Genomic DNA, 6,512 nt, shown 5'->3' with positions numbered 1-6,512 from the left:
GATTCTTTGATAAGCATGGTGTTGAATCTGTAGATTACTTTGAGCAGTATGGCCATTTTAATTTAATTGATTCTTCCATAATCATGGAATGGTTTTCAACGTCCTTGTGCTGTCTATCATTTCTTTCAGCAGTGTTTAGTAGTTCTCCTCATGGAGATCTTAAACCTCTTTGGTTAGCTGTATTTCTAGGAATTTTAATTTTTTGTGGCTATTTTGAACGGGATTGCATTTTTTATTTTGCTCTCAGCTTGAATGTTACTGGTGTATAGAAATGCTACCGATTTTTGTACATTGATTTTGTATCCTGAGACTCCTGAAGTCATTTAGCAAGTCTAGGAGTCTTTTGGTGGAATCTTTAGGTTTTCTACATTTTTCAGGTATAGATTCATGTTGTCAGTGAAGATAGATAATTTGACTTCCTCCTTTCCTATTTGGATACCTTTTAAGTCTTTCTCTTTCTTGATTGCTATGGGTAGGATTGCCAGTACTATGTTAAATAGTGAAAGTGGCTGTCCCCTGAAGCAAATGCAACACAATCAAATATAGACAAATGGGACTTAATTAAACTAAAGATCTTCTGCACAGCAAATTAAACTCTCAAAAGAGTAAATAGACAGTTTGCAGAATGAGGCAAGATGCTTCCAGACTATGCATCTAGCAAAGAACTAATCCAAAATCTATAAACAATTCAACAGGAAACAAACAACCACATTAAAAAGTGGGCAAAGGACAAGAACAATACTTCTTAAAAGAAAACATACAAGTGACCAACAAATATGAAAAAATGTTCAACATCACTAATCATCAGAAAAATATAAATAAAACTCACTATAAGATACCACATCACATCAGTCAGAATGGCTTTTATTAAAAGTCAAAAACAGCAGATGCTGGCAAGGATTCAGAGAAGAGGGAAGGCTTATACAGTGTTAGAATGCAAATTAGTTCAGCCACTCTGGAAAGCAGTTTGGCGATATCTCAAGGAACTAAAATTAGAACTATCATCTGACCCAGCAATCCCATTAGTTGATATATACTCAAAGGAAAATCAATTGTTCTACAAAAAAGACACATGCACATGTATGTTCATTGGAGCACTACGCACAATTATAAACGTGGACTCAACCTGGGTGTCCATTAATGGTGAATGGATAACGAAAGTGTGGTATATATACATCTTGAAATACTATGCAACCATAATAATAATAAAATCATGTTATCTACAGCAACATGATGCAGCTGAATGCTGTTATCCTAAGCAAATCAATACAGAAACAGAAAAATACACATTGCATATTCTCACTTATATGTGGGAGCTATACCTTGGGAACACACAAACATAATGATGGAAAAAACAGACACTGGGGACTCAAATGGAGGGAGAGATGGGAGCAAGGGCTGTAAAACTTCTAATTAGGTACTGTCTTCACTACCTGGGTGACAGGATCAATAGAAGCCCAAACTTCGGCATCACACAATATACTCTTGTAACAAATCTGCACGTATACCTCCTGAATTTAAAATTAAAAGGGAAATTTAAAAAAATAATAGGGAGAGTTGGCAAGCAAAAACGTGACATCTGCCACTGAAATGGGAAATCACACTTGTTTCCTTGGATTTTAAATATGATTAATTTCACAAGCCGAGAGCCAGATGATAGAAGAAGACTGACTCAGAAATAATGTTGTATGTGTGACAAATATTTCTTCAATCTTTTCCCCAAAGAAACTTGGACACTGGAAACAATGAGAAATTCTGAAACTTTATGAGAACTATTGGATATAGGGTCTGAGTTTAGCATAATACCAGGGTACACAAAAATGCAATCAAAGTCTTCTCATTGAAGTAGGAATTCATGGAAGCAAAGTGGTAATAAATGTATTTTTGGTCTCAGTCCACCTCAGAGTGAATACTATGGGTGTGTGGAACAACTGTATGGTGACTTTCACAGTTTCCAAATGTATAATTGGGATAAAGATGTTTAGCAGTTAGCAGAACTCTTGTGTAGGTTTTCTGATCTATGCTAGTAAGAAAAATTAAGTGAGAAGTTTCAAGTGAAAGTCATTCCATCAAGTCAAGATTATAAACCAGAAGTCATACCACATTCTACCTTCACCAAAGACTTCAAGAATTTATGGAAAGTGGTCATGATGTTTTCATTTCTACCTGTTTCTCCCCTGTAAAAATAGATGAATTACGTTGGACTACTGAAAATTTAATTAGATATTCACTTTCATGCTCAAGTTAGTATTGTGACTACAATAGATCAACACAGTTTCTGGTACTTGTTTTTTGGTTTTTGTTTTTTTGGGACGCTCCTCTCACCCAGACTGGAGCTCAATGGTGCGATCTTTGCTCACTGCAAACTATGCCTCCCTGGTTCAAGCAATTCTCCCTTCTCAGCCTCCTGAGTAGCTGGGATTACAGGTACTTGCCACCACATCCAGCTTATCAGTTTTTGTATTTTTAGTAGAAACGGGGTTTTACCATGTCGGTCAGGCTGGTCTCAAACTCCTGACCTCAGGTGGTCTGCTTGCCTTGGCCTCCCAAAGTGCTAGGATGATAGGCATGAGCCACTGCACTGGCTGACTGGTGCTTGTTTTCACTGATCTCCATCACCAAAGGGAATCAAAAGCTATTCACTTTGCTTAAAAAATATAGCAGTATATGTCTATTCTCTTGCCTCGGGGTTTTCTGAACAGCACGGTCCACAGGACATTGATCATCTTGCCATTCCACAGATCATAATGCTTGTTCAACATGCTGCTAACTGGACCTGATGGAAAACAGATGCCATGTACCTGCAAGTCTTAGGAAAGCATCTGTACAAAAGCATGGGATCTCCTGCCTGCCACATTTATGAAGTTTGTAGAAATCCAGTAGTATGGAATATCCACGAGGATTTTCTAGGATAAAAAAGAATATTGTTGCCTCTCATGAAAAAGGTGTAGTGCTTAGTGGACATCTTTGGATTTTGGAGACAACATACAACACATATACTACTACTCTTCAACTTGTTATTAGTGACTCTAAAAACTGTCAGTTTTAAATGGGTCCAGAGAAAGAGAGGACACTGCAGGAGAGCCATGGTACAATGGCAGGAAATATGGCACAGCAGGACACAATTTTAGTGAGTAAATATAGAAGAGTTGCAGCATAGACCTTGAGGATTCTGTAGGAAACTATAATTTGTGTTAATATCAGAAAAATAAGTTCCTGATATGCTACTCAGTACTATAGAGACTGAATACCAATCCATCATGGCATACAAAGTTATTGTTTGACAAGATTTGGTGTATACAGACACATACACAAACACATACACACACATATTCAATCATATCTTGTATTTTATTTCTTCCAAATAAAGGCTAATTAAAGGGAAAAAATTTATTGTAGCAGCCTACTATTTTAAAGCAGCAAGTACAACTAAAAAGCTAACATAAAATAGGAATCCCTTCCTCAGGCTAAATGGTTGAATAATAATAACATATATGTTGTAGATTGTCTCCAAAATCCAAAGATGTCCACTAAGTACTATACTTTTTCACAAGGTGCAACAATATTCTTTTTTATCCTAGAAAATCCTAGGGGATGTTCCATACCATTGGATTTCTATAAACTTCACAAATATGGCAGGCAAGCGGTCCCATGCTCTTTTACATATGTCCTCAGGCCACAGTGGACATTTATTTAAGTTTCTGAATCCTGAGATTTGCTGTATTTAGTTCCACTCGTTCATCTGATCAGGCAGGTATAAAAACAATCTATTCTGCAATTGAAATGGTGCAGTTTAAGAGTCGATCCAAAAATATCCAGAAGCAACGAGATAATTAAATGATGAGGTGACCTAGGTTCTCACTGAAGCCGTTTTTCAGATCAGATTTAGGAATTCACGGGACCTTGTCTGTGACCCACTGACAGAGAGCTCAGTCTGGTTCCCAAGTGAGAAGGCATAATATACTGATATGTATTACAGACTCTCTCGGGTAGCTATAAAATACTATGGGAATTCTCCCATTTGGTCGAGCTTTGGCCATCATATTTTGTCACTCACTTTGTATGATGAAAAAGTGGCCTAAAATATGAATTGATATGCGCCGACTACTGGGCAGAGAGTAACACTTTTCAGATTAGTCAGAGATCTGGAAGGAGTTAGAAGATTAGAGAAAAGAAATTCTGGGAAGGAACACAAGCACATATCTATTGGGCCAGGAACAAATTGCTTATATCTTTGTGTGTTAAGTTAATGCCTACGAAAATGAATCATCTCCTACAAAGAAGACCCTTAACAACCAGGTCAAGAGGATGACCTAGGAGTAGTAATTAGTTTCTTCCTTTTGCCATCACGGTGTTGGTGTGAGTGGCCATGACAGCAGGGTTATGAAATAAAATGCATTAGAAATCTCTCAAAGTCTTCACACAATGTATGCCTCTAATACTGGAAATGATATGAAGGTGAAACACACAGGACATCAAATTGCAAAAAGTAGTGCTGAAAGTTTAAAATAGAAAGAAAAAACAATCCTCCCCTCAGAAAAACGAAATAGAAAATTTGACATATGAGAAAGTATATTACAGGGATAGATTTGAAGCAAGTGTGCAGAGTCCATAAAAGATGGCCGATTTTCACAATCATTAACTGTATTTTAACTTTGTTTTTTGAATCACTTGAACCCGGGAGGGAGAGTTTGCGGTGAGCCAAGATTGCACCATAGGGCTCCATCCTGGGCAACAAGACTCCATCTCAAATTGCTTATATCTGTGTATATCAAGTTAATGCCCACAAAAATGAGTCATCTACTACAAAGAAAACCCTTAACAACCAGGTCAAGAGGCTGACCTGTCCTAGGAGTAGCAATTAGTTTCTTTCTTTTGTCATCACAGTGTTGGTGTGAGTGGCCATGATAGCAGGGTTATGCAGATGGGTCTCTGCCAGACTGATCTATGGCCACACTGAATGTGCATACTGCATTTCTAGACACCATCGCTGAGCTCTCATGACATCAATCCTTAAGAATTGCCCGCCATTAATTAATTGCCTGCAGGTTAATTATATCAGATGACTTTTACTCTAGACAATATAGATAATAATCCTAAAAAACACAGTCCAGAGCGCCATAATTCTGACTGTTGAAATACCAAAAGATAAAAATCCCTGAAGTTTAAAATCCCTAATACCAATAATCCTGAAAATCACAATCCTGAGAAAATAAAAGCTGAATGTCAAAATCATAAAAGACAAATTCTGAAGAAGGAATTAGTATGCCTTTGGTTGTACACAGGACAGTTGCAGTATATTAGACAGGACTATTACCTTATTATTGTCTTTATTTGCCTTTGGCAAAAAATTTAGATGAGTGGATTGGCCACAAGATACAAGAATGATGAAAACTTCAGTTCAAAAATGCTTCATTTGCCTGCATTGGCATTCCTTCTAGTTGATGAAATTCCAGAAGTATTTAATGAATGAAAGCTGCATTTGCTTGAAGTCAATAAAATTACTTGCTGGTTCAAAAATAATTGCATGTACAGTAAGATAAGAAAACACAATGTTGTTTTTCGATCACCAGTATTGTTGCTGCTGAATCGATGGTCGGCATATGAGTGCATGAAGAATGGATTTCAGTATACTTAAAACAACATAGAAACATGAGACAGAAAATGGAAAAACTTAGTAAGGAAAGTGCATGTTAGTGTAAATTAAATCATAAAAGAATTTCAAAAAAACAAGTGTCACATAGAAAATGAACGTGAACATATTCTTTGAGGAGAACCATGCCCTGGGACAAACCAGTGCTATCAAGATGCAGGACTTCAAAATATAGTCAACAGCTGGACACAGTGGCTCACACCTGTAATCCCAGCATTTTGGGAGGGCGAGGCAGGCAGATGACCTGATGTCAGGAGTTTAAGACCAGCCTGGCCAAAGTGGTGAAACCCTTGGGAGGCTGAGTCAGAAGAATCGCTTGAACCCCAGAGGGAGAGTTTGCAGTGAGCCAAGATTGCATCATAGGGCTCCATCCTGGGCAATAAGACTCAATCTCATAAAAGAGAAAACAAATACAAAAAACAAAAAAGTAAAATACAGTTAATGATTGTGAAAACTAGCCATCTTTTATGGACTCTGCACATTTGCTTCAAATCTATTCCTGCAATATACTTTCTCATATGTCAAATTTTCTATTTAGTTTTTCTGAGGGGAGGACTGGTTTTTCTTTCTATTTTAAACTTTCAGCACTACTCTTTACAATTTGATGTCCTATGTGTTTCATCTTCATATCATTTCCAGTATTAGAGGCATACATTGTGTAAAGACTTTGAGAGATTTCTAAGGCATTTTATGCATTGTTTCCAAAGTTGACTTCATGAAAGTGCATTATCATAACATTGACTTTGTGTATAAACAATGTGTACATATGTGAAAATGTTGAAACTTCCTGACTAAATGAAGAGATGTCCTTCCTGTATATCTGCATTTATGAAAGATAACATTACATATGCAATGGTGA

Source organism: Callithrix jacchus, chromosome 7, assembly GCF_049354715.1.
Source record: "Callithrix jacchus isolate 240 chromosome 7, calJac240_pri, whole genome shotgun sequence".
Classification (NCBI taxonomy): Eukaryota; Metazoa; Chordata; class Mammalia; order Primates; family Cebidae; genus Callithrix; species Callithrix jacchus.
Note: the sequence above shows the minus strand (reverse complement) of the source record.